The 27,560-nt window shown below is 43.7% G+C and overlaps 1 protein-coding gene across 5 annotated transcripts in view; it reads left to right on the top strand.

The window, feature by feature from the left end:
* Positions 1-27,560, top strand: part of RNF144B (ring finger protein 144B) — an 86,620-nt gene that overhangs the window by 15,701 nt on the left and 43,359 nt on the right. For 3 of the 5 annotated variants that reach the window (XM_068674751.1, XM_068674750.1, XM_068674747.1), the window contains exon 1: positions 15,292-15,669. The exons of 1 other annotated variant lie outside the window; for it this stretch is intronic. The gene's annotated coding sequence lies outside the window, so the exon portion shown is untranslated. Of the gene's footprint in view, positions 1-14,961; positions 15,111-15,291; positions 15,670-27,560 lie in introns of those variants that run through there. One more of the 5 variants, XM_068674748.1, reaches the window with a different exon arrangement.

The following is a 27,560-nucleotide window of genomic DNA, read 5'->3' as shown; positions in this document are numbered from 1 at the left end:
GAGGACAAAATTGCTTGTTTCTTCTCATCCTCAGGGCAGGAGGATTCAGTTTTATCTGTCTTGCTGAGAAGCACTGAAGCGATGCCATGGGGCACAGCTCTCTTTCCCTAAACACTGTTGATGTTATACCAATATATTACCAGAATTAAAGTGCTTTCAGTTGTCTTTGAGGATAATTCCATGGTCTGCCTTGAGTGTATGTGCGTAGCTTGGTCTGCAGCACACAAAACGAATTAGAGCTACAGACACAAGACTTTATTAAAATGTCTTCTGGACACTGAATGGCCAAAGACACTGTCCATCCTAAGATATGGGTGGCTGTTACATTTCTATTTTTCATCACTGATGAAGCATGATGCATGTGGTGACTGAGATTAGAAAATGACAGGCTTGGATCTGCTTCAGCTGCTGCCTCTAGCTATCACAGAACCAAAATAGCATGGGCTACGGCACAGTTCGTAAAGCTGGCAAAACAGACCTGGCTAGTGAAAATACCAGCCAGGTATCAAACACTTCGGCAAGGAGGAGGTTCCTTTGGTGTCACTGTCAGCTCATCCCGTGAATGCAGCCTAGGATTTAAGGAGAGCCACTGTTGGCACTAAGCTGAACAGACTTGGATGCTCAGTGCAAAGAACATAATAGATTTAAAAATGATTTCAGTCTTCTGCATTGTGGTTAGTTGTATTTGGCTAGGCTTTGTTTGACTACAAAATGAAATACAAAATGTAGTGATTTTGGAAGGCTTGAGCTCACAGTAACTCCACTCTGTTCTTCCTAGTGTGAATTAATGTCTGTGCTTCTGACTTGAAATAGCGGATTTTAATGGTTTTAGCTTTTGCAATTCTAGGTCTCAGAGCAAGATTCAAATAATGCTGAGAATCGCAACATTTCAGGACAAAACTAAATTATGCTGAGTCAGGAAAGATCAAGGCATTTCAAATTATAAGAAGATAAAGGCTTATGTTTAAGAGAGTCAAATAACTCTGAAGTGTGAATTGGTTTGAGCATACAGAGCACACGACTATAACTCCTGAGCATTGAGATGCAGGACCCTCGGAAGGAGGGTGTTTGCATTCTGCGTTACAGAAATTTTGAAACAGAAACTGGTTCCAGACAAGGAATATCTGACTGCTTTTCTGTTCAGAACATCCTGAGAAAGTAAATGTATCCCTTTGACATTTAGTAAACAATGAAAAGATTGTGCCAGGCTTAATCATCAACTACAAACCAGGAATCAAAAGCACATTCGGAGCTCTTTCTTCATGATGGAGGAAATCCAAGGGGGGATCTTATAGATGTTGGGAATCCTTTCTCATGTATAGCCTTATTTACCTCATATTAAGTCATATTAATGTTGTCCTTCAAAGGCATGACTTTTTCTAGAGGAAGAGGTAGTGTATTCCTGGGTTGTAGAGGGGAGGGGGAGGAAATGAAGGGAAGAAAACACTGCGCAGGCAGGGTGTTCATGTTAGGCCCTGATGCCTGCCAGTAAAAACTGGTGGTAATGATCTAACCCCAATTCCTGTTACTGTGCTGGGCCAGTAGGGGTGGAAGCGCTGCTGAGGTCTGTGCCTCTGTGGTTTTGATTAAGTTTATCAAGCCCACTGATACCTACGAAGCCATACAGGCATCAGTGCTAACCCATTTTCACAGAAATGTAGTTCATTGATCATCTGAGAAAGTGGGTGTTGGCCACTAGAGCTGCAGCTGAACACTTTGACATTATAACTACTCCTGTACTACTATAACTACTACTGAATACTGTGATGGATCTACATACAGGTAGGAGTCTCTCTTTCCAGTATCTAAAGGCGATGGCTACAAGTTTTCTGCTGTGTGGTTCAGCTGGAGGTGGGAAGCATTATGTGGGCTGAGGTAAAAAACAGCCTTTGCTCTGGTACAAAACCTACAGGCATGCTCTCTTGATCCAGCATAGCCACAGTCAGGCTGTGGGTGCTAAATGCAGGCCATCGTTCCAGAGGAAACCAGGTGCCATTCGTCCTGCTGTGCCCACAGTGGCTTGGAGAAGGGTAGGCAGGCTTCTAGCTAGGGCTGTGCTCTTCACTAACAAAACTTCCAGTCAGCAGCTCAGTAGTGGAGTGCTTTGTGTTGTTCCAAAGGAACATTTTCATCTCCACAGGGATGGAGTTACTGAGGGCGCGCTGTGGGTGGAAAGCCCGTCATTCATCGGGGAGCTGCACCGGTAGGCACATCAAATCTGCCTGATCCACTGACATTGCCATGGAATAGGCAAAATGCTGAAAGCACACCTAAGCCCACTGGTGGTGTAAAAGTGCCTGCAGCTCAACAGATCCTTCGTTTCTTGAAATTTATAGCTCACGTATATTTGTTATACAACAAACCAAATTCAACTGAATAATGTTACCGTAACTTAGTTAAAGGCTTCTATTGGCAGTATAAATCATGCAGGCAGAGCTCAGAGCTAGATTCTCTTTTACGTGCATCCGTAGTATTGGAATAAAAGGATGGCTTTACATGTTCGTATTTCTTCACAGTGGTTAAAGAAGAAACTTAGGCAGTAGTTTTACTGAAAGGGAACTTCAAAGTTGAGGCTGGTATGGAGCTGCATCAAAAGTGAGTTTCAAAATCAAGCCTGGCATGTGCTTGTGAAGAGCCACAGCTTCAGAGTAGATGGAGAGAATCATCTTTGGTCCGTGTATGCAACTCCTCTGCTGTTCTTCCAGAACAAATTGAAAAAGGTATTTTTTCTTCCATTCAGAAAGGTTTAATAACATCGTAATGCACCTTGTACTACAGAGGAAGAGAAGTAAATAAAAGGAAGGCAGCAGGATGGGTGAATGAAACTCTGTGAGCAAGCTACAATGAAAAGGCAAACCATGTTTTGGTGCATTGTTGGTGCTCAGCCTCTCAGAGGCATTTCTTCCACAAGAGAGCAGTCGGGGACACCAGCAACTTCCTCTTCCAGCTGTGTCTCTGCTTCCAGTTAAGGGTCCTCATGAATCAGTTTGGTGGGGACTGAAGATCTAATGTGTGAATCCCTCTGATGGTTGGTCCTAGTTACACATCGTTTTCAGGTGTTAGGCCCCCTTCACACAGCTGTGTGTTTTTCTTCAATCTTACGATGCCAGACACTATCCAGGTATCACGATGGCTTTTAATTTTCCTTTTTTCTTTAATATTTTCTGGTTCTTTTCTGTGGGAGCGCTGACTAGGTATTCTCATATCTTATTGACTATTCCTCTTTTATGTCAGAGTAAATATGAAATATAAACAGTGCTTGAAAGTGTTCAGTATTTATTTTGTTCTTTAAGAGCCATTCGATATCTGCTAAGAGGTGGTTTTCAGGTGACCTTAGCGTGTTAGCTTAGCACTTTGCTCGTCAGCTTTCTAAAGGAGATGGGGTACAGATTTTTTTTTTTCCCCTTGGAAAGCCTACTTCCAAATTTCCTTGTAACTACTCAGACAGCATTAGGAACATGAGTGCTTTTTGTGTTAACAGAGGTTGAAAAGTTCATTACCAGCAGTCAGATTTGTTTGGAGGCATGGTATTAAAACAAATAATGCAACTGTACAATCATGGAACATGGCAGATACGCTTGACTAAAGGCTGGTTAGCACTCCAAATGTTGGCAATATCCCTTAAACTTTCAGGCTGGACCCTGCTGTCAACTGTTGCTGCCTTACTGTAGTTTTACCCTAGATGGGGCAGTTTTCCTGTGGGGAAGCCTACAAATGTAGCACAGTCCAGAAGAGGCTGAAGAGCCATGGGGAGCACAAATGGACTGGTCCTGTGTTTTTGTGGCAGGTGTCAGCATGTTGGGAAGGGGATGAAAAATAAAATAAAATAAAATAAAATAAAATAAAATAAAATAAAATAAAATAAAATAAAATAAAATAAAGCTGATTCAAATGGGGATGGCTGGGAAAAAGCTAAATCGTTCTTGCTTGGAAAGAAGAGTCAGGAATGGAGGAGGAGCTCTGGAGGCTGTGACACTTCTCAAAGGTAAAAGGTTTTCCCAGAGCCAAAAAACATGGAAGGCAATGCTCAGGGTGTGAGGACATGGGGAGCAGAGTACCCCTGTGCACCTTGGGCAGCAGTTGTTCTGCCTGGTAGTGTTGAGAATCTGCTACTTGAACGGCTGATGTGTGCTTTGAAAAGTAGAAATGTGTACCCAAAGACAAGGGCAGTTGTCCCCTCGCTGATTGTGTTAGTGGGATTTGGGACTGAGGAAAGGGGGAGCTTTGTGTGACTGCCCCAGGCCTGAGTCCTGCTGTTGGTAGCTGCTGCCAAGCCCCCCAGCAGACAGACGGACAGACAGACAGCTTTCCAGAGCCTGCTCTCAGCATCCTCCTCGTCTCTGTTTCAGGAAACTGATCTGCACAGAGCTGGTTTTCAGAATGGTTGGTGGGGCACAGCTTGATCTGGTGGTGTTGCAACACCCTGCTTTGTTTCTAGCTTCTTACCAGCACTAAAGGAGAGCTAATCCTTTCTAGAATAGTTTATTCCTATCATTTTTCAGGAGAATCATTTACCAAAGCTCTAATTACAGATACCAGGGAAAGTCCCTCTCAGTTGTTAGTGTCAATAAACCAGCTTCTTTATTAAGAGATGGCTCGCATTGTGGAGGAAGGCTACAAAGCCAAACATGAAGGCTGCCAGAAACACCTCCGCAGTGAGGTGCTGACAGTATCTGTGCCACGATTAAGCAAGCAGAGCACCCACTGATTACCAAAACAGGTTCTTCATTAACCCGTCGGAAACAGCGAGGAGTTTCCAGGGGGAGAGGACCAGCGAGGAAGTGGCTGGTGACCAAACTGAAAAAAGGTGAAAAAGGGAAAAAAAAATAATCATCCAGTAATTATGCTTCAGTTACCCCCAGGCAGGAGCTTTCAGCTTTGTAATGAAAGTAATGAATAATTTTGCAATGAAATCAGGTGAGTGAGAGGTCTTTGAGCGCATCTGATGCTGCAGCGTTTCTTGTGGTGCTCAGGTCTGGAGGAGCATGCTGCCTCAGTCCATAAAATCTGCTTGTAAGGGCAATTGTGATTTCTTTTTTCTTTTGTTAAGGGACAAGATGAGCGATTCTGGAAATAGCGAAAGGAAACGTGTGCTCTGAGTTAGCATTTCTCAGGTGATGGGTGTCACCACCCAGCACCCGGTGGCCGCAGCTGCTCAGCTGTGTGCGTGTGGCCCTTTGGCTGCCCGGTGGCCCCGTGCCCTCTCTCCTGAAGCCCTCTGGCTGCCCTTTGCTTTCCAGCTCCTCCACAGCTCCCGGCTTCCCCCATGTCTTCTGTGCTCAGCAAACAGCAGGGACTCGTATCGGGCAAGAATTTGTGTGTTTGGTTATTTATTTCCGTGAGGAGGAGGAAAGGAGGCTGATGAAGAAATGTCAAACATCCCAAATAACTTCTTTAGATGCAAAGGTAGCTTGTATCTTTGTTTCAGTCACACTTCTCCCCCTTGCTTTTCTTTTCGTATAGTTTTACAACTCTTCCTTGTTGCCTCTGGTTGCAGCTCAGGCTATGAGCTCTTTGTGATGCTGCAGCTTCCTGCCCGTTGCCTTGCAAGGGGACCCGTTTGGGGTGGGATACAGCAAATACACAAATATACAATGAAATGTAATTATACCAGGCTACCTACTTACCAAACTCACAAAATACAGCTTTTTAGCATTCCTTGCATTTTAATAGTAGGTTAGAAACTGTCAAACTGGTGTTGCCTGAAGAAGTTACCTTCTGATAAACCTCTGCACACATTAATGACAAACAAAACCATGAAGTCACGCATACTACATTTCCAGTAAAACAGGAACCAAGATGTATATACTAACACAAAAACTGTTGGTTCAACACATTTCACAAAGAAAGCCTTTAAGGCAGAAACAACATCAAACATACTTGTATAGATACAAAAAAAATCATGAATTACTGCCGTACTCACAGTCAGATAGCTGAGCTTTTGCTGACTGGGTAAAATACGTATTCTAATGAAAAGGTAAGAAGATTTGGACTTCGAGTAGATTTACGCAGGTTTAACACGGGTAGTGCAGGGTCGGCCAGCCAGGAGGTTTTAGGAATTGCCTGCCCAAGTCTTTGTGTGGCTGAGATAAGACATGCACCCCATACCCTGAAGAGTCAAATGGCAGAAGGTGTGAAATCAGAAGGAAGAAATCAGGGCATGATTCAGCAATGAGATGTAGAGTGGCCCCCTGTGGCCCCATGGCTTCTCTGCAGGCGTTTAGCGTTCGCTTCATATTAGCATTTAGCGTTCAAGCAGTTACGGTGTGTGAGGCATTTATCTCTTCTACCCATCTTCCTTAGCTAGGCAAGATTGATTGAAATAGGCTACACACGCTTTGTATTGTGTGAACGATCATTTGCATTACCTTCCAAGCAAATACCATCCGTTTCATCAGATCACTGATGCTCACAAAAAAAAAAAAAAAGCTTTTTCTGTCATGACTGACTTTTCATTCTATTCACTCACGTCTGACTTCCCTCTTGAATATTTATGTTCCTCTGCTTTGTGCTTGAACCCAACTAGCCTGGAAACGCAGTACACTTCGCAGCCAGTAATGGGATATGCAAGATACCTGGGGCACAAGCAAGTAAGTTTTCTGGGGAGTTACAAATATTAAAATTAGCACATGTTGAGGTTCAGTTACTCTTCCAAGGTCAGAGGATGTTTCTGGCAAGGCCCAGAATAAAATATAAATCGTGTATCTCTGCTGCAGGTTTGTTTGTTTTGTTATGGAGGTGGAAAACCTGTTGCAGAGGTCCTGAAATTGGCTTCCCTCAGCCAAAACCAGATTGTCAAATGGAGGCTTTCCCTCTTCGCTTCTCACTGTGTGCAATGAAACCCAAAGGTAACCTCAAAACATAAGCTTTGTGCTTAGGGTACTCCTCAGATTTGTTGAATACAATGACTTCTGCCACATCGCTGTAAAATCATCAGTCCAGTCCTTGGAGCTTTGAAACTGAGCTAAGTGTTGTGCTAGGAAATAGAGCCTGCGAGGATCCCGCTATTTCTCTGCCAGTACCTCTGACAACTTTTCAAGGCAGCGCTCCGTTTTCTGGTAGCATCCAGTCAGAAAAAGTTATCACGTACAGGCCTCACAAATCGTCACGCATGTGGCTTGATGTAAATCATAATTTGCATTGCCTTGGTCCAGGGGCACGTTGTAAGTGATGTCAGGAAGACGAGGGTTACTGTTTTAGTGGTAAAGTTCAGTCGTGTTTAAGGCATGCAAATCTTTAGAAACCGCGCTTCATTAGCTTTGCTGCTCACCAAATGATTTTTTCACATACAAGTTGGGAGCATAAAATCTGCCTATTTAATACATCTTTATTCCTGAGGAAATCCATGGTTTATTATACCTTCTGAATAAATGAAGTCCTTTTCTCATTGTCTTTTTCTCAGCAGCATGCTTGGAAAACAGTTGTTCAACAATCAAATCCTTCATTATTTTAACTTTAACATAATTTTGTAATCATTTTGTAATAGAACTTTCAGTTGAAAATATATTTTTTGGGACAACTGATGGTACAGAAACAGCAGAGATCTCTTTGGTCATTAGTCTGGGGACCCTTTGACATGAAGGAATCTTAAACCTTGATGCAATGACAGTGACAAGCTTCAGGTGGTCTGGATCACAACAGAGTGATGTAGGCTCAGGTGGTATCCAAACATAAAACTTGGTGGAGTGTGTGCATTCTGATTTTTACTAAATGACAACAGATTTCTTGGGGACCTGTTGCCAGCTGAAGCAGGCTGAAAGGATGTTGGTGTTTCCTGGAAAGAGAGTCAAAGGGCTAAAGCTGATCCTTGGAGTTTTTCCTTGACCATCGTTATCTACATTCACTCCATACTCCACTGTGTTTTGTGGAAATTGCCTGAATCAGAACATCCATTTAATTTCCTGTAAAACATTAATTTTATTTATTCTTTCTACGTGTGTTTCAGTTTCCTTCTCTCATAAGCCTATTGACACCAAAAGGAATGACACAGAAGATCAACTGTTGGCTTTATGTAAAATATTGCATCAAAATGATTAGTCACTGGAAAAAGATTTCCCCCAGTGAACACACACACAGAAATATCCACTCAGGTCACAAAAACAAAAACATTATCAATAAGGACAAAGGAAGTTGTTATGCGACTTTTTAAACAGTCTTGATTCATGCTTCCTGTCATTTTGCTTGGGGAAAGAGAAATGACTATTCCTCAAAAAAAAGAAAAAAAAAAAAAAGAAAAAGGAAAAACAAAACCGAAACCCATTAAACTGCTGGAAACTCTTCAAAACAGTCAAACTGCTGAGAGCTCTTCAGTTCTTTAAACAAATATGATCAAGGTTAAAACCACAGTGAAAATCAATTTCCTATCCTCTGCTCTCCAAATTCTCTTTTCACGTACAAAGTTTGTGCTACATGACATCATGATTTCATACTTTTTTTATCCCAAAGACAAGAATCCATTACTATAAACACTGTTTCTGTGGCATATTCTGATAAAGACCAGATTTCAGAAGCATCTCAGATGGAGCCTCCCAGTTCTTCCTAACCCGTGCTGGATAATTTCTTTGAGGTTTGCTCGGTAGGAAGCAGCACATTTGTTCTAGTTCTTGGCAGCCCAGTAAGGTGCTCCTGCCGCGTTCACAGCTGAAACCTGTGGCAGCTTGTGCCCTGGGATACCCAGAAACTGGTGAGATGTTTGTGATCGCCAGGGAGGATGCTGGAGATGCTACAGGGCTGGAGTCTGCCACTGCAAGGCTGCTGGGAAATGCTGTTTATCAGCTTTTAAGTTACATTGCTCAAAAAGCCATGATGTTAGACAGTAACGTGAAAGATTATTTAAGAGCTGGAAGAGCTGGTCTTAGAAAGAGAAAAAAAAAAGAGCAAAATATATTACATCAAAATAACATTTTCCTTTTCTGTATATTTTTAATGCATTGTTAGAATTATCCTGAGAGTGTAAATTTTTTCCTCCCTTTCACATGCTTTTCTATATAGCAAATGTACTCTATGTGTGAGAAAAAAGCAAGGAGGGACAGGAGAAAGTTCTCCTCAGCCTTTTCATGATCTTAATCTCATATTCAGGGAGTCAAATGGTTTCCCTTTGGCCCCCGTTTCTCCCTAAATTTCATGTTCTCTCAGATCGCCTTGGCAGACTTCAAGATCCTGGAGGTTTCTTACTGTCAGCCTCCCACAGAGGGAGCTGACCTAACTAATGGGAAGCGCGAGAATTGTCGGGACTTCTTCCCTGTAAGTAGGCCACTTGTCTCTACTCTTGTTCTCCTTTTCTTACTCCACAAGGCAGTGTCTCTGCTCCCGTGACTGCCTTATAACTCGTCAAATTGCCTTTTCTCCTGATCTGCAAATACAGGCGTGGAGACAGTTGTCCTAAGGATAATGTAAGGAGAACAAGTTAGTTATTGACTAGCAGACAGAGTTCACCGAGCACGTTTTCCCCACCTTACATTCGTATGCCCTGGCTGCAGAAAGACAGAACTGGGAGCGGACTCAGAGCTCACACTTCAAAGCTTTGCTTACAGCGTACAGTGCAAAGGGATTCTCTGTGGGAACACATTTTGCCCCTGACCAGTTTGTCTTGTTATGTCACAGGAAACGTCTACATATGTGTAACATAAAAATTAGAGAATATACCTAAATTCTGTTTAAATTCCTGCCTGAGAAATGCAGGGGAGGTGAGCAGAGCCAGTCGATTTTCACAGCGGTCGTGCTTAACGAAAAGATGAGTTCCTTGTCAGCTCTTCAGTGCCTGCAGATAGTAGTGAAGCAGAAAGCACTATTTGTTTGGGTTTCAGCAGTGTTTAGAAAAGCAAAGGTTTTGGTATGCCTCCTGCCCTTCAGCCCCATCTGTCTCTTAAAGCTTGCTTTTCTGTTCCTAGAGAATCTCTCTGCCCAAAAGGATGTGCCTGGTTTTATAAGAGATTTTTGAATATTACGTGGTAAAAAACACGTATTTTTAATAAATTTATCTGGCACTTAGAGGGAACAGACACAAAAATAAACAGGACAGAGCTAAAAGCTACAAAATTATTTCAGGGCACCTGAAAAAAAAATCCTCATGTCATTTGCTGCAAGTAAGCAGTTTGCTTGTTTTTGAGTTCCCACTGTGCTTGCTGAATTTAACCACTTGCTTGGAGGGTGGTGAGTGAGGGAAATGGGTGGGCAGCCCTCCCTGGAAGCTGGGTAAGAAGAGGGAGACTGGGCAAGAGGGACAAGTTCTTGATTTTCCTGTATGGGTGTGTTTCAGCTGAGCATTTCCCTGCATATTCAGTCCACTGGAGTAACCCCTCTCAAGTTGGTAACAGGGCTGTGACGGCCATAAAACGAGGTGCCTCAATCACATCTCACCTCAGACCTGCCTGCCCCTGGCTCCAAAGGTATGGGTAAAACAGGAAGGTCTGGGATGAGATGTATTATTAAGCTTCCCCCCACTCCCTCCAATTCCAGTTTTCTTTTAAGCCTGGAGATAGAGCCACACCAGGCGCTCCACTGGTTTTGGGTTGAAAGGAATAAACCTGCCTTTTAACATTTCCAAAAAAGGGCAGCTAACAACTTGAGGCAGGACAGGAGAAGCAGTAGAAACCGAGAAAACAGCGTGCACATTTTTTTCTCATGACAAGGACAGGTTGGTGACCCCCTCTGATGCAGAGGAAGCTTCCTGTGCTGGCTGCCAGTATGATTTTGCCCTCTCAGTTTTTAAAGCAACTGTGATTCCAGTGTCTGGAATCGCTGCAATTCCAGGTACATTACCAAAACACTTGGTCAGAAGTCAACAAATTGTGTCACTTTGGGCATGCAGTCAAAAGGAAAAAAATAAAACCAACTGCATAATTTATTCTGTGCCATGCTCTGAAGCTATCTGTGAGCACAGCTGGTAGAAAATAAATTCGTTTAACCAAGCCTTGACTTTTTCCCCTACAATCTCTTGTCGAAAATGCCTGCTTACTTTAAGGAAGAGCAGGAGGACAACTTCACTGTCTCCTCTTTGTGTGCATGCAATGTGGTCCTCTCAGTACAGCCTTATAAATTGCTCTTTTTGCAGCTATAAATTCTCACCTGTTTCCTGGCCCTCAGAGGAACAGAGCAACTCCATATCTGCATGTGTTATCCCTGAGCTCAAGAGCAAGGCAAGCTGTTTAGTTTGATATTTTTTTTTTTCCAGCAACTCATGAGGTGGTGCTGGTATGTGGGAAGCTACGTGTGCCACCCCGTTTGCTCAGGGTCACCTCCGAGCCCAGGAGGTGTCCTGCGTCCTCTGCTGCCATGTGAAGCAGTGTCATCACGTCACCGAGGTGCCAGCTCTGCTTCCCATCCGGAGGGTTTGGGGCTGTGCTTTTTGCATGTCTCTTGTCCCAGGGGGCAGGGTGACAGTAGCCTGTCTCTTCCTCGTGTCTGAGTATGGAGAGGTGGCTGAGGATGAGCCCTAGGCTGAGGGTGTTGCGCTGGCTGTTCCTGGGCTGGATATTTGCCATTCAGTAAAAATTCATCAGTGTTTTAGTTGTGGCAGACTCGTCCGGTTTTCTTTTTACAGGCTGGATCTTCACGCACCTAGTGAACAGGCAGGAGTTGGTAGAAGTTAAAAATGCACGCAGAGCTGCTGTTGGGGAAAAAAGCCAATATCACCAACTGACCTACGCTATCAGCAGGATCTTTTGTGGGGGAAAATACACATACCCTTAATACTTGCAGGTCCCAAGAAGACAAGTTGGGACCTGGCACTCCAGTAATGTACTGTCAAAGCCATCAGCCCTGCCCCATAAAGCAGGATTTCTGAGCACCCCAAGCACAGCTGTTTGGCTGGGGTAGCAGGCTGTCTTATCACTGTCCTCTGGTGAGGCTGGGCTTCTTTCATACAGCACTGTTCTGTGTGGGGCAAATGCTAGCAGCTCATTTCCAACATCTCAGGAAGTATTTCAAATTACAGACACAGGAGAAAGTATCAGTGGAGAAGAAATACGGATATTTGTGGAAGACATGTGGTTGTGTTTTCTTTGGAGAGGGTCGGCTGTGCCAGCATGTTGTAATGACTTGCATTTTGTTTTATTCATAGAGCAGGATGACTGTCAGTCAGCTTACCGCTTTTCTCTGTGTCTGTCTGAGACAAATCCACGTGTTTTGAGGTCATCATGGTGAACGTTCAGCAGAGAGCGCACCATCCCACTCACTTTTTTGCTGTAAAATAAAAAGCTCTTTAGGTTTATACCCACTATTCTTTCAAAACGATTGAACTCGATTTATTTCACTCCACCACAAAACACCTTATAATAAAGTTTTAGTATCTTTTAGCCGAAGGGAATAATGAAGATTTCAAGCCTGGCTTGTCAGAGAGTGACTTGCATACCGAGCCTGAGTTGTAGAACAAAAGGGTTATTTAAACAGAAAAAGATGGGATCCTGACTTTCTTGCAGCTGTTCTGAGAAAAGCTTGTCTGCACGCAAAATATTACACAGCTCTGTGTTTTTGCACTGACATCTAATTTCTGTCATTGCTTATGTGATAAATCTATATACGTTGAATAAAGATGCTTTTTTTCAAGTAGTAACTTCATGAAGCTAGCACAAATGACTTTTGAGGGTGGAATCCTCCTTTGAAGTAGTTCCCCTTGAAGAAAACTATCCATAGCCCATGAGCTGAGGGGTGTCATGCTTGTCAACTTCAGATAATATATTTATACCCATTGTGTAAAAAAACTTTCTTTTTTTTTTTTTTTTTCAGCATTGGTTATGTTACACATCAGTATCTATTCTTCTTGTGAAACTGTTTCTCTTGCATATAAAAATACATTTTTGTGCATAGGAGAATGGATAATCTGCATGCACAATAAGTGAAACGAATAAGGACATTTTACTGAGAGTTACGCTCTGGTTTTAGGACGTTTGTTACAAAACCTGTTTTTATTTTACACCTATGGCTAGCAGTTATTTTTCAGGATCTTTTTAATTAGTTGAAAAACTGAATCAGGGTAGTGTTTTTTTTTCCAGATAGGCTAATTCTCGTTCCTTACCTAGAAATATAATGAAACTGAGTTTTACGCTAACTTGGTGTTTACATTTGCTGTTAATGGCGTTCTGTTTGTGGGGTATGAGAGAGCATTTCAGGGGTCATGCTATCACTTTTTTACCCAACTACCTCATAAATTAATTAGTAATTTTAGTTAATGCCAGGGTGGCTTAGTCATTTTGTAAGTATTTCAAGTAGCTGCTGGGATGACACAGCAATGTTACCAATTAACTATGCCAACCTTTACTCTTACTCTGGCTGTTAACTCAGCTGAAAATGCCCTGTGATGCTGTGCTTTGGCATGTACCACCTCAGGGGCTCACAGATTCCCCCAGCCCTGAGCTGGAAAAGTGTCAGTTATAACAGCCAAAAATTTAGGCAGACCCTCTGTGTTTTGTGCTTTGTGCTACTGCCATTGAAGAAGACAGTGAATGGGGAGGGCTCAGTTTCTGCCGTGACTGGCACTGTGTGACATTCCCTACTTGTGTTTTTTATTTATTTGTTGGCTCAGAAAGGAAATCAATCAATCTGGGTTAAGAGATTCAGGGATTTCAGCTGGGTAGCAATTTCAGCATGACTCATAACACTTCACAAAATTAGCTTGCCAAGAAAATGTGCTTCTATAAAACTCTCAGGTACCTGGGCTCGAGGTGCAGTTGGAGGAGAAATCATTTTGATGGCAGAGCTCATAACAGTCCAGCTCAGGACCTTTGGCGACGGTGAGGGAAAGAATCATCGGTATTGATCATCCCAAGTCCTGATAGCCCTGGCACGGTGCCACGTCGCCTTCAGCTCCGTGTTGCTGCAGCAGTCCTGGGTAGGCACAGAGGCAGGGGCAGGCACAGGACTGAAGGTGGGAGCAGGGGAACAGCCAGCTGCCCACCCAGCATCAGGAAGTGATTGTCCTGTATCCATGCAGAGAGAGATGCAGTAGGAAACTGGATCTTTCCAGAATTTATCCGCATTTTAATAGGCTAATCAAGTTTTCTTAATTCAGAAGAACAGCTCCCCTAGATATGAGCAGGGCTAATCATAAATCTGAAAAGATGATTAGCCTTTATTTGCAGTTGTTTCTCTTGACTGGTGGATGCTATTGCAGTGAAGCCTGGTTCAGTTTTATTGCGCCAGCAAGGAGTGAGTACCAACCAGATGATGCTACTGGCAGCTTCCCTGCTCTACCTCTGCACCTCCCACCCTACCATTTTCCCCACAGCAGCTTGAGTGACTTCCTTCATCCTCCCTGTAGCACCGCTCTCCTCCTGGAGCTGATTGTCCTTCTGCTGTTGAAGTGCTGTGGTGCTGGGCACAGGGGCTGAGCAGGGAGGTTTTCCTTGCTGCACTTCATCTGTTGCTGAACAGGTACCTGGGTGATGGAATGTCAAATAGACTGATAAAATTTGTGCTTATTTCAAGGGGAAAATAGTCCATGCTGTTAAATAAAGCTGTATCACAGAGGTGCCAGTAAGCTGAATTAAGGAGCCATGAGCTGCCTGCCTTTTCCTTAAATTCACCTGATGCAGTGAAATTATCTGAAAATAGGCAAAATCTCAGTTCTGAGCTTCTGTAAACTCCTGAGGAAATGCCTGTGCCTCAGTCTTCCCAGTAAAGTACTGAAGGCAAACTGCCAGTAATAATTGCATGAAGCATAAAGTAAATTTATTTCGCCATAAAAATAAAATTAGAGATTAGCATCTGGGCTTGTTTCTCCCCCTGTTTTTCTGCACCCGCTGCACTCGGATGTATCTCTCCTTCGTATCTGCGGGTGTGGTACCTTTCCTACAGCAGGAAAAGTTCCCGAGCACTTGGTGTCATGTGGCACCACCGTACCTTCTCCTGCTTCTTCGCGGGCGTGAATCACACCTGCAGGATTAGGGAAGGGAATTGCAGAATTTCCCTCCCCTCTTGCACACAAGCTCAGCTGAGAGCCGAAATGTAGCATTGCCACGGCGAGCTGAGCGCAGGCACTCGGGACTTGAAATTACCCCGCTGCTTGGGAGTTTGGATTTTTTTGCTCGTGAAGCAATCACTTTGCTTTTAGACCCACGTTCTTCACATCTGGAGAGAAGCAGGAGGAGCAGCGCCTCAGACATCGCCTGCCGGTAGGTGGGCTGCTGCACGAACTGCTATCCTGAAGCAGGTTCAATGGCAAGCGGGGTCTCACCTCTGATACTTTATCTCCTTTGGTTTGATCTTGCCAGGGCGCAGATGGGAGTTAAAAGCGGCACGGGTATCCACGTGAGAACACGGGGCATGCACTCGCAGGGTGTAAGCAATCACCTGCAGTTGCATTGAGCCTGGGATGGGAAGTAGGAAGTGCTGTGCTCAAGCTTCCTGTATAAATAAATGCAGCTTTCCCACAGCTACTGCATGCAAGCTGTGGCGTGCTTTTAAGATATAATGGCAGCGTGCTCCTAATAGCAGGGAGGGGATTAGCTATCAGAGTGGCAAAGGGAGCGGGAGGCAAGTCCTGCTGCGGTCCTAAAAAGTGCACAGCTGTCAGACAGACGGAGGGGAGGAAGGGTGTGCGAGAGGGATCTGCCTCTGCCTCTGATTGCGAGCTACAGTGGTTGTGACATTATGATTCTTGGGAGCGCTGAAGTGTGAGTGAAGCTATTGAAAAGTCAAACAGCTGGGAGTGAAGACTGCTCTGCTTTCAAGGTATGTTGGAATATAGCTTTCTGCCTCTTTTTTTCCTTAGCAAAGATAATGAAGGAACAGAAAACCGACATTTGCTTAGAAAACAGAAAAGGTCTAGCTGGCAGAAAAGGTGAGGAATAGAGTGATCGAAGAGCTAGAATAAATATTATTCCTGGTTTGGCTAAAACTGAGCTGTGTGGTGCATAGGACTGAGGCAAAAAGGCAGTCTTGGAGTCCGGACGATTAAAGGCACAGAAAACGAAATAGATGTGAGGTACTGCCCAGGAGGGTGAAATTACTTCTGACAGTGGAACTTTTAAAGGAATATCTCTACGAGGAGGTTGAAAATGCAGCAGTATTAGGACATGTAGCTGTGTGGGAAGCAGTTGCTAAGATGGCACACTGTGTCATATCGGCTGTACCTTACATACAAGAACTCGCTTCATGCTGAAGACACATCAGATTAGGTCGGAGGGAGCCCGAGTTTAAAATTCAGGTTTCCTCCTGGTTTAAAGCTGTTCCTTATGTCACAGTATGGTACGGCTGCTGTCAGGAAGGAAAAAATATACTTATCTGTATTTTAATGTACAGGTCTAAACTGTTTAGGGTCTAGGGTTATGTAGTTTAGGTAAACACATACTAAAAATGCAATAGATCTGTTTGCTAGTATGCATTAAGTTTTTCTGTTTCTTTTTCTTTTGCACTAAACAGCAAATAGCATTTCTTAGTATGTTTGTACTGCTTTCTCTTTTCCAGTGGCAGGCTTTCTCAGTACAAAGCTGCTTTGGTAATGAAGATGTTTCACTCAGGCTTATTCTAAGGCTCTGTATTTTCTGTAATAAAAAGGCACTCCGCTTCCCAACTCTGTATGGCAATATCAAATATACTCCTTGTAGAGAGTACTGCAAGTAGTAAAATATTTAGGATGGCGATAGTTAAGGAAACATTACAGGGTGACTTCCTATCCTCTGTAAAAACAGCGAATGCTTTTAAGAAGTACATTTGAGCAGAGAGAGAGGCTGTGACTGAAATACCCTGGTGCCGCTTTGGAGCTGGCCATGAGCAGGCACAGTAACGTGATCTGTTTTGCTGCCCTCAGCCTGAAGGGCAAGTGGTCTTTGTTGAGGGCAAGCACAGGGGCTGGAATAGCAATAAGTCTGGAAACAGAAGTTTCAAAACCTTGTCCTTCAATATTTTCCAGAACAAATATATTGGCCTGATCCTCCTCCTGTTTAGGGCTTGTCCATGCCTGAAAATGTGAGTGGGTGTATGGGTTGTTGTCACAGCATGAAAGTGGCTGAAGCCCTTCTCACAGGGAGCCTTGGAAAAAATACAGCACGCTGGAAAGGCGATGGCTGTAGTGATGATCCTGAAAGCAATGCTTTACGTTATGGATTAGGGAGGATGTGTTTGCAGAGCATCTAGAGCCGTGGTGAAGTGGGAAGTATTCCTTCAGAAGAAGCTGGAGCTATTCCAGAGCCAAGCCAGTATGATGAGACTCAGACTCCTTTTCTGCCAGGCTTCTTACTGTCTAGTGGGGGTATTTAACACATGGCACTGTTGACTTACATAAGGACATGGAAACCTCCCTACACTTTGTGTAGGAACAGCATTTGGCAACTTGCTTGTTTCTGTTCCCCATGTCTCACTGTATCCTGTGTGCTCCTCGCCGACAGGCACTCTTCTTCCCTGCATATGGTGACATTTTGGTGATTTTGTCTGTGCAGTGGTGTACTTTGGAGCAGAAGTGAATAATATAAATAGCCAGCGATACGGAGTTGTTCCTCTTTAGCTTGGTTCTTGGATTACACTGTTCTCTAAATGCTGCATAAGCTTTGTAAAAACAAATGAACAATGTGGAAGTGGCTGTCTGACCTTTCTCTTCTGTTGGAGGGGGAAAGTATGTACTTGACCTTATTAACATCTTCAGTTTAAAATGCAACTATGGAAAGCAGCAAGTGGCTTTACAGCAGAACAAGCAGCACTAATACTTAACCTGGTTCCCCGTTCATTAGTACACTGGTGATAATATCTGTCATAGGAGCCCTGTGCCTGTCATCTGCCTGGTCCAGACACTGCAGTGCCTTTTAGTGGTGTGAGCCAGTGAAGGGTATTGCCTGAATGTGTGGTTTAAAGAAACTGCGAGAGACTTGCTGACCCTCTTTGTGAGCGGGGAGTTTTCTTGAATATGCGTGAGGCTCCACGATGCTGATAGATCCTACATATCAGATCCATAAATATCTCCTGGGCTGGTAGTATTGTGAAATCTGAGACTGCAATTACAGCTCCAGGCCCATGATCACAAGCACATGTGAACAAAATACCGTGGCAGGCTGCCAGTGTCGCCGTGAACCGAGTCCATCGGACCTCCTGGCACACGGCAGAGGAGACATTGCCTCCAGCTTGGTGAGGCTGGGTCTGCCCTTCTCCTCCGCATGCTCACGGAGGATGGGTACAGTTCCCTCCTCTGGCTTCCCTGTGCCAAAGGCTGGCCCGGTGTAATGCACTGAACAAATTCCCTTCGTTACACAACAGCCAGGAATAACCTTATAATCACTCCACCTCAAAATTAATCTTTTTGTTTGTGAAGGGGAGCGCTGAACGAACCAACAAGGAACAGATCATAAGGGAAGGACAGCAGTGACACTAAGGTCTGCCTCCATCGTGTTGTATTTCTGCCCAAGCTGAGCTCCGGTGCTCGACTGTGAGCCTTCTAACCTGACAGAGAGAAGTACAGGTCGGAGGGCCATCATACACTGCAAATTTACCCAGTGCTGGACAAATATTTACAGAGGTGCCTGTGCCAAATAGCATTGTGCTGATCAGTAAGAAAATAGTGTTCAGTAATCTTTTTTCTGTCTCGTAAACGTTTTCAACTTGTGGGAACTGAGTGGGCATTACATTCATGAAGTAGATCATTACTGGCAGATATTAAAATGCTCTTTAAAAAAAATAAAAAAAGATAGCATCTCAAATTGTACTTCCTACTGAAGTGGGACTTTTCCAACTCCTCATCTTCCAGGGAGGAGCAGAGGTGCTGAGTGAAGGGTTGATAGCATGACTAGGTTAACTGCATTGCAAACACACTTTCAAATGAAAGATGTAGCTGTATAAAATAATATTTTGTTGATGCTGTTTCCTAGATCTCTTTGTATGTGTAGGTGCTTGCACACAATGACATGTGTTCCCCATTTCTGGTTCCTCTTATTCTATTTTAATACAGAAAATAGGTGGGTTGCCCAAGGTCTGGGTGTTTTTTGCTGTATTTCTAGGGGAATCTGCTCAGGCTCCACAGTAAAATGCATTGTTTAAGCACCCCTATGCTTAAACACAGATTGGTGTCAGATGGTGTTTCGGTTATAAATGCCATCTGATTCTCTGAATGTCCCTAGTGCCCGCAAGTGCAGTTTTGGCTTCGGTGCAGTTTGGGCCACGCAGCCCTGGGACCTGTGAGCATCCCTGTGCCTCAGGTTTCCCCTGGTTGAGATCTCTGCAGTCCCTGCCAGCACCAGACACAGCAATTTGGGCTTCTGGAGGCTGGCTTTTGCTACAGAATAGCTAACCTCCTTCAACTGAGGCAGTCTCAGACATGCCCTAGCCAAGGGACTGCCTATTAAATTATGTTTGTGTAAAACCTAATGAGAAATTCTGTACCCTTCTGACAGACTTCAAAACCCATAAACAAGGGCAGCTAAGTGAGTCAGGGTGGGACCGAAGCGTGGCTCCAGAACTGGGACTTGATAAGAGTGTGCTTTGATTTTGGTCTGGAGCTGCTACCAGTGAAGAAGATGAAGTCACGATGTGCTGGTCATGAAAACCTTGGCCAATGTATTACCGTGCAAAACTCCAGCTTGTGTGTGGGGTTTTGTGCATGCTAGAGCACATCTCTTGTATGGGGTTTCTTGTTGTAGACACAGCAGTCATGGAGAGTTGTCTACATGCTTTTTGCCTGATGGAGAGACAAGAGATGCTGATTAAGAGACAGAGTACAGAATTACTTTTTACTGGAAGGGAAAAAAAAACAACACATTTTACCATCATGCACATCTTCCTCCCCTTTAATTGAGAACATTGCTATGTATTTGTGTCTGTTGCAAGCTTTTCTGGCTTTTGCTTTGCTGCAATAATGAGGAGAGAAGGGAAAATACAAGACACGAGTCATTCAAAGCATGGACGCTGTCTGAGTGTCTAACAGCAGCTTTGATATTCGTGCTGGATTATACAAAATGTTGTATCCCCAGACTTCCAGCAAGTAAATGTGCAGATCTGAGAACCTTTATGTGCTCTGTGTGTCTGCAAAAAGGAAAAAACACTGCAACAGAAGAGCTATCTCCCTGCGTTCAGGGGCTGAAACAGGTCCTTCATGGCCATGTTTACTTGCACTTTTATGTATTATATATTACTGTGGCTTAGAGCAGAATTCCTTGCTCATGAATATATAGCCAGAAATCAGTCAAAATTAAATGCTCTAAAGCCCTGTGTACATAGAAGGAAAAACACATTTCATGACAGCTAGCAAATAGGCTAATCATTTGCATGCAAAGAAAATTCCAGCGTTAACTAGAGGCTGTGACGTGCAGGCTGACACTGGTTACGTCTGAGCTGTAGATGGGAATGATCATGGCTCTGCTTAATTTTGGAAGCATTTGACGGGTGGAGGTGGGGAGAAGACGATGGAAAAATAGCTGGTGTGTTCCCCTGTCCTGTCTTGTCCCCAAAAGGAAAAGTTACAAAGATGTCAGTGGGGAAAACTAGCTGAGCTTGTGGGCTATCTGACGGTGCACTCACTTAAAGCTTCCTCAAGCAGTGGGCTGTTGGCTGATCACTGATCCTGGAGCCTTTCCTGGTGGAGTTTCCCCAGTATAGGGCTAAGATAACATGCACAGGGCCAGCAAGGACTTGCTTGGTGAAGGTTTGCACAACTGCGAGGATGCAATCTTGCACCCTCCTGACCTCTTTGCAGTTGTATCGATGAGTTCGGTGCTGGGGAGTCTCCATCACATTCTCCAGGGAGGATTTGTGGGAAAGGAAATCATAGCCTTTGCCTGAAGTGGAGTAAAAGTCATATGTATACATATAATTTAGCTGATGCTACTTTAAGGACATGTGTTTTTTGGACTGGTCAATGTTTTTATTGCAAATACCCAAGTAGCATACATGGCTTGACCATTTTCAGCCCCCTTGTTGACCTGGCTTCCCACATTTTGACATGATGGGCCAACAAATGAAGGATACAAGCACTTGTGGGGAGAGGAGTAGACAAGGACTTGAGAATACTTACTGTAGTTCTTTTTCCTCATTATTTTTTTGAGAGGTGTTGGTTCTCGTGGTCATAATTAAGAGACCAGCCTCCAGAAAGATATCCTTAGAAAGACTTCTGTGAGATCGTCATTATAGCAAGGCTATGAGTTCCGTCGGTCCTGTGCTCCAGATGTTCATTTTTCTGAGTGTTCGGGAGGCTTTGGAAGGGCAGCTTCCTTTAACTATTCCTGGTGTCTATGCACACATAAGCAGGCCCACTTGGAGCCCTTGGAAGCATTCCTTTTGGCAGGGCTTTGATTTTATGGCTCAGATCAAGTACAGCACTCTGTCCTTTCCTCATCTGAGGACCTGGCAGAGGAGTTTAGGGATACAGTTTAGGGATACTAGTTTCATAGCCAGCTGTGAGAAGCGGTGACAGTTGATTCAATAAATGCAAGTGTTAGTTTCAAAACAAGCTGCTCATGTCAGGGTCCAAACTTCTGCTATTGCTTCTTAATGACTCTGTATTATTTCTTACTGAGCTCTAGCACCGTCAGTAGTTACTCACGTCGTTTGCGTAATGCAAAGTGTTACATTAGCTACAGTGACTTCCCCAAGGTCTCATCTTCAGACTTGACTCTCAGCCTTACCCCAGGGTCACCCCTCCCAACATTCGAAGTCATTGAGACTTGTTTGGATCAAAGGCATTTTTCAATATTTTGCCTTTTTAATCTTGATTACCTTGAACAGCATGTTTTAATAATAATAATAGGCAGCATATTTGACTGAAAGATTAGATAAGGGCAAACTAAACCATCGTACTTGTTAGTTTTATTCACTGAGCAGCCACGCAAAAACTGTTGTAAAAGGAAAATGAACTTGTTCTTTGATTCCTGTTGATGTCAGTCCAAAATTGTGTGAAAGTGCTTCTTGATGCTTGCAGGAAACAGGACCGTAGGAGCACAATCTTGCAAGTTTGCAGACTTCTTGGCCTGGCAGAATGAAAGGACAGAGATGTTAAAGGAGATGTTATTGTAAACTCTGAAAAAAAATGTTACTCAGATAATCTCTTCTAAAAATAAACAACTAAACGGGTGTTGTTTTCTTCAATATATGGAGTTCAGTTAATTTCTGTAGTATACGGTGTTTTTACAGAAGTCAGTGGAGGATCTCTTTCATTGTTTTGGTCAGCTCGGTTGGTTTTTGGCTTCTGGAAAGTTCTGCATGCTTATCTTGGCACTAAGAAGTGTTTTGCTGTCACGTTCGAGGCCTGGCTCTGGGTCGTGTCTCTGCTTGCCTTGGACTGCCTGCCTTGCAGTCAGGACACTGCTCTGAAGAAGGAACCATGAGCAGCCAGGGGAGCCCGATGGCCCAGTTAGTGTCTCCTGAGCAAACAGATAAAGTTGGCCCCTCTGTCAAGTACAGTGCCACCGCTTTCACTTTAACGACGTGAGTTTACAAATACGTTCCAGAAATCCTTGACGTTGGAACAGGCCAATGTCACAAATATGTTCTGAAAATATCCTATCTAAACTACAAACAATCTAGTTCAAGGAGTTAACAGATCCCAAGGTTTTGTTATCTGATTAACAAAAACAAACATTTTTTTTTCTATGTCAAAGGCAAACTGTTACATTTCACTTCCTATTCCTGTTTCGGCTGAGACAGCTAGCTGAGTTATCAACCCACTTGACATCCCAAGGGCTTAATTCCTTTTTACTTACTATGCTGCAGTTACCAAAACCCTTCATGTGATCAAAAAGGAAGACCTATCATTTGCTTTTGCCATTAATGTCACGAAGAGTGGAGTTTTTTTTAGTAGTGGTATATTACCTCTTGTCAACAGGAAGTTAAAAATAAAGTACACCAAACTAGTTAGGATGGAAATTCCTCGTAGCTTAGCATTGGCAGGCATTGCATGGTATCATTAAGAAAAGGGAGTGTTATTTAGATAAGCTTTAGAGTCTAATCTCACCTTGGTAACTAATACTTGAAATTCCAGTTGGTACAATTTTGTTGTTTGGATGTGTTGTGGAAATATTTGGAAATGTTTGATGTCAAAATACACCGGTGCTATCATCTAGCTGCAGTTTGCCAGTTCCACTGCATTTTGTGCTGATAACTTCCTACAGCTCCGTGACTGCCAGGGTGAACATAAAACTTTAGGAGAATCCACATACTGACCATCTGCAGGACCGGAGCACCACCACACTGCTCGGGCAGAGCAAACTTGGTTCATCTGGCTCATCCCCAACGTGATGCCCACAGGACCTGTGGGCAGTAGATCTGCTGACATTGACGGGGCTGCATCCTGAGAGTCGGGATGTCCCAGTTCAAGTCCAGTTCAAGCAGAACTGTCTGAAGGTGGTGGCTTCTGTGATACAATGATCTGACGGCTTCCCAGAAAGGCTCCCGTCTGTCCTCATGGAGTCAGTCAATACTGCTGTGCTGTGGCTGCTGTCAGTGTTGAGGAGAGATGAAGACCGTGCTTGGATTGTGCACTGCAGTTTAGCATCAGGGTGCATTGTTTCTGTTTCAGTCTTCGTAAGTGTTTGGAAAATGCTTTTCCTAGCTGCCTGTCAGCTAGGAGTAGCAGTGATTATTTCACTGTTGGCTGTTGGATTCCCTTTTCTTGGACTCCTCAGCTTTTTAGGAATGGAAGGGGGAAAAGCCCACATCTTTCCCCCTACCTTATTCTAAAGCAGCATTACAAGGAAACACAAAGAATTCCCACAAGTGCAATGAATCACATCTATTTTGGAAAAAATTAGAGGTTTGTTATATTCAATTAATATCCACAATCATCTTACAAAAGAATTCCCTGAGGACATACCAATACAGGGTTGCTAAAAGTTACAGTAAAAAACTGTTATAAAATCTCCAAGTTATTCTTACCTTACAGTTTTACAGTAGAGAATTACAGTAGAGATGCAGTGATACCCAAAAAATATGCCCACAAAGAGTTGTGGAGTGTCACGATTTACATGTGCCCTAATGATGGTTTGATTCATTAGAATGATTTGAAATTACTGGGTTCATGTGGGATTTGGGAAGCTGTTTGATGTGTGCTGTAGTCGTCCTAAAATACTAGCATAAAAATACCTGGCAGGAAGCTGGATGATATTCTTAATTAATGCACTCTGTCCCTTACTTTTTTTGTTGTGTGTCTGTGCAAGAGACTTCCTGATTACTACATTCCTTTCCAAAATATTTGATATATTTATTTCTTGGTTGCTAGCATGATATGCAAGTACTTCAAAAACAAGTGAGAGAAATTGCCTTCAGTGTGGTGTGTTCTCATGTACCAGACAGCACGTTTACTTCAACTGCTGGTTCTTTAAAGATGTTTTCTTAAAATACAATTTTTACAGTGCATGAAGTATTACACATCTAGTTTTCTTAAGCTCTGCTCAAACAGAGCAGATATTGATATAATTTCTGACACTTCAGTTTGGTGGCATATTATGGTAGTCCAAAAATGGCTTTTCCTTAGACATGTAATCAAGTCATCGGCTTGCTTGCATTAAGGCACAGGTGTAATACAGTAATCCTGAATATATTAACATTGATTTTAAATTAGACATTTCATTCATGGTTGCTTTTTTGGACAGCAGAATTTTGAAAAATCTAAGTACTTGTTTAACTTGTTAATAATCCCATCGTAATAAAGCAAAATACCTAGGCTTTGATACACGGGAACACTTAAGCATATGATTAAGTGTCCTCCTTGAAGATGAAGGCTTTCCTGAACGGGAGCTTTAATCACACGTTTTACAGCCTTACCGAACCAGTACTTCCTAAGTAATGCTGTATGGATGAGATTGGCAGCTCTGTGTAGGCAGTGCATATCAAAAGAAGAAATTAACGCATTGTGGGTTAGTGGCAAGTCTAATAGACCACAGGAATAATAGCTGGCTTGATTCACACCAATACCTCCTGCAGAACCGTTGAGTTTATAAAACCTGCCTTAAACGTGGATTTTGAAGAACAGCACAAGAGGGATGTGGAGCTGTTAGAGCAGGTACAGAAGATGCTCAGAGGGCTGGAGCACCTCTCCTGTGAAGAAAGGCTGAGGGAGCTGGGGGTGTTCAGCCTGCAGAAGAGAAGACTCTGGGGAGACCTCATTGCAGCTTCTCCATACTTCAAGGGGGCTTATAAAAAAGACGGAGGGCAACTTTTTGCTTTGGCAGATAATGATAGGACGAGGGGGAATGGCTTTAAACTAAAAAACTAAAACCCCATCCCTGAAGGTGCCCGAGGCCAGGTTGGATGGGGCTTTGGGCAGCCTGGTCTGGTGGGAGGTGTCCCTGCCCGTGGCAGGGGGTTGGCACTGGGTAGTCTTTAAGGTCTTTAAAGTCCCTTCCAACCCAAGCCTTTCTGTGATTTGAATAACATTGTCTTGAGAGAACTGGGACAGTTGTCTCAGGAGTTGTAACCAAAGCTGGTAAAGAGGATAGAGTTTTGTTGAAGCTGATCTTACAAACACATAGGTTTCTGACATTTGTCTTCACGTGTCCTAATTTCACAGGTGGGGTTTTATCTGCTGTGATCTTACCCCATTACCTTAATACCACTGTGTTATATTTTTGGCATATTTCTATAATTACTCTTTTTCCCCAAGGGCCTGATTTTTAGGATTGCTTTTGCACGCTTGTATTTTTCAGGAATTACTATTATTATTTAGGAGGAGAACCTTAGTTACAGGAAACAACCAAATGCTGAGTTAACAACGTCAAAACAGGTTTTTATGTGGCATTGAAGTAATTTTGTAATGGGTGGAGTACTTCAAAAATCTCTAGGGCATGAGAAACAATTACAGCACTTGCAAGTTCTTCTTTGCAAGTTCTTCTTTAGCAAAGCTTGGTGATAACCTGGTACCCTAAATGGGAACTTCGGGCAGGTGCTGTCAGTACATTCATTCTGATACTGAAAAGTTTTTTTTGTAAAATGGGAAAGTGCTATGTTATGTGTTAGGGCAGCACATGACCATAAGCCTAGTCCCAGACCTCTTCATGATCCCATGTTCATACAGGTCCATGCCTGGGTGCTGGTCGATCGTAAGTCATGGGAGGATGCTGGGGTAGAGGGGACATGAGGGCTTACCCTGTCCCACAGGATGGGCCACCTGCCCAAAAAACACATGAAGGGCCCCTTTTATCCTGTGAGTATTTCTTGGAGTAGTTTGTACATTTTTGTACGTTTATTGACTCCCTTTAAACTCAGCGTTGAGCTAAAAGCGTAGAACTACTAACTCCAGCAGAATTGTTTGTAAACAGGAGGCTCAACGTGGCTTCTCTAAGAACCCTGTTGTTATTGGATGCAGCGTGGGAGAAATGAAAGGATGACTTATGGTGCTGAATGTAATCCATTCATTCTCCTCCAGCATCAGTGCAGAAGGCTTTCATGATTTTATGTGATGTTTCTAAGAGGTGAGAGTCACACCCAGACACATTTTTTTTTTTAAGCTAAATACAGTGAGTTGATTGCAGGCACACAGACAATGTCCTTCTGATGTTGCAGCTTAGCAGACTGCCTGGCTTGTTTGCTCTGTCACATACACAGAGCAACTTTTGTTCCTTGAGCCTGGTAATCTGGGTTGGAGGCACCTGGGCAGGCTTAAGCGAGCCTTTGTATGACCGTGACAAGGATGTTACCTTACAGTGCGTGCTCACAGGGGAAAGTTTCAGCCCTTGCTTGCATTGATTTTTAACACCTCTGTGGAGCTGTGCTGGCTTGACCTTGGCTGGCTGCCCGACGCCCACCCAGCTGTGCTCTCACTCCCCCTTCTCAACAGGACACTGGGGGACGTCAGAGGGAAAACTCAACGGGTTAAGGTGAAGGCAAGGAGATCGTTTGCCAGGTACCAGCACAGGCAAAACAGACTCTACTCGGGGAAAATTAGTTTCTTGGCAATTAGAATAGATTTGGATGGTGAAAAACTGACCCCCAAATTAACGCAACACCTCCCCAGCCTCCCATTTTTCCTAGGCTCAACTTCACTCCTTCATTCCCAGCTCCCCTATCTCTTCCCACAAGTGGCGCAGGGGTTGGGGAATGGAGGGGTTATGGCCAGCCCGTAGTAGCTTCTCCCTCCCCATGGTTTCCCCTGCTCCTGCATGGACTCTCTGCAGGCTGCAGCCCTTCAGGACAAACCTGGTGTGGTCCTCGTCACAAGCTGCAGGGAAATTCCTGCTCCACGGTGGTCTTTGCAGGGGCTGTAGGGGAATCTCTGCTCCAGTGCCTGGAGTGCCTCTTCTTTTTCCTTCTCCTCTGACCTCGGTGCTTGCTGGGTTGCTTCTCATGCTTTTTTTAACCTTCTGCAATACACACTTGAGGGCGCAATTTGAAATGTCTATCCTGTAGATGTGTGAGGAGAATACCTTGATGGGATCTAATGGTATAGACCCTGGACAACCTTCCCAGGGGAGATGTGTCTGCAGAGTCTGCCCTGGCTCTTGATCGGGAGGCCACAAAACGTGATAAATGCTATAATCTGTTCTGCTCCATACCCACAGGAGTAAACATAGCCAATTCAGCATACTGTGGTGGTTAATAGTTTCCGCTTCAGGAAATACCGATCTAAATCTTGCTAATATCAAGATTTGCAATGGTACCTGTCCAGGAGTAGGTAAAGTGGATATTTGCTGTAGTGAAGTAGTTTTCAAAGCCAG

This window comes from Anas acuta, chromosome 2 (assembly GCF_963932015.1).
Source record: "Anas acuta chromosome 2, bAnaAcu1.1, whole genome shotgun sequence".
Classification (NCBI taxonomy): Eukaryota; Metazoa; Chordata; class Aves; order Anseriformes; family Anatidae; genus Anas; species Anas acuta.
Note: the sequence above shows the minus strand (reverse complement) of the source record. Positions and strands in the feature narration are given on the sequence as shown.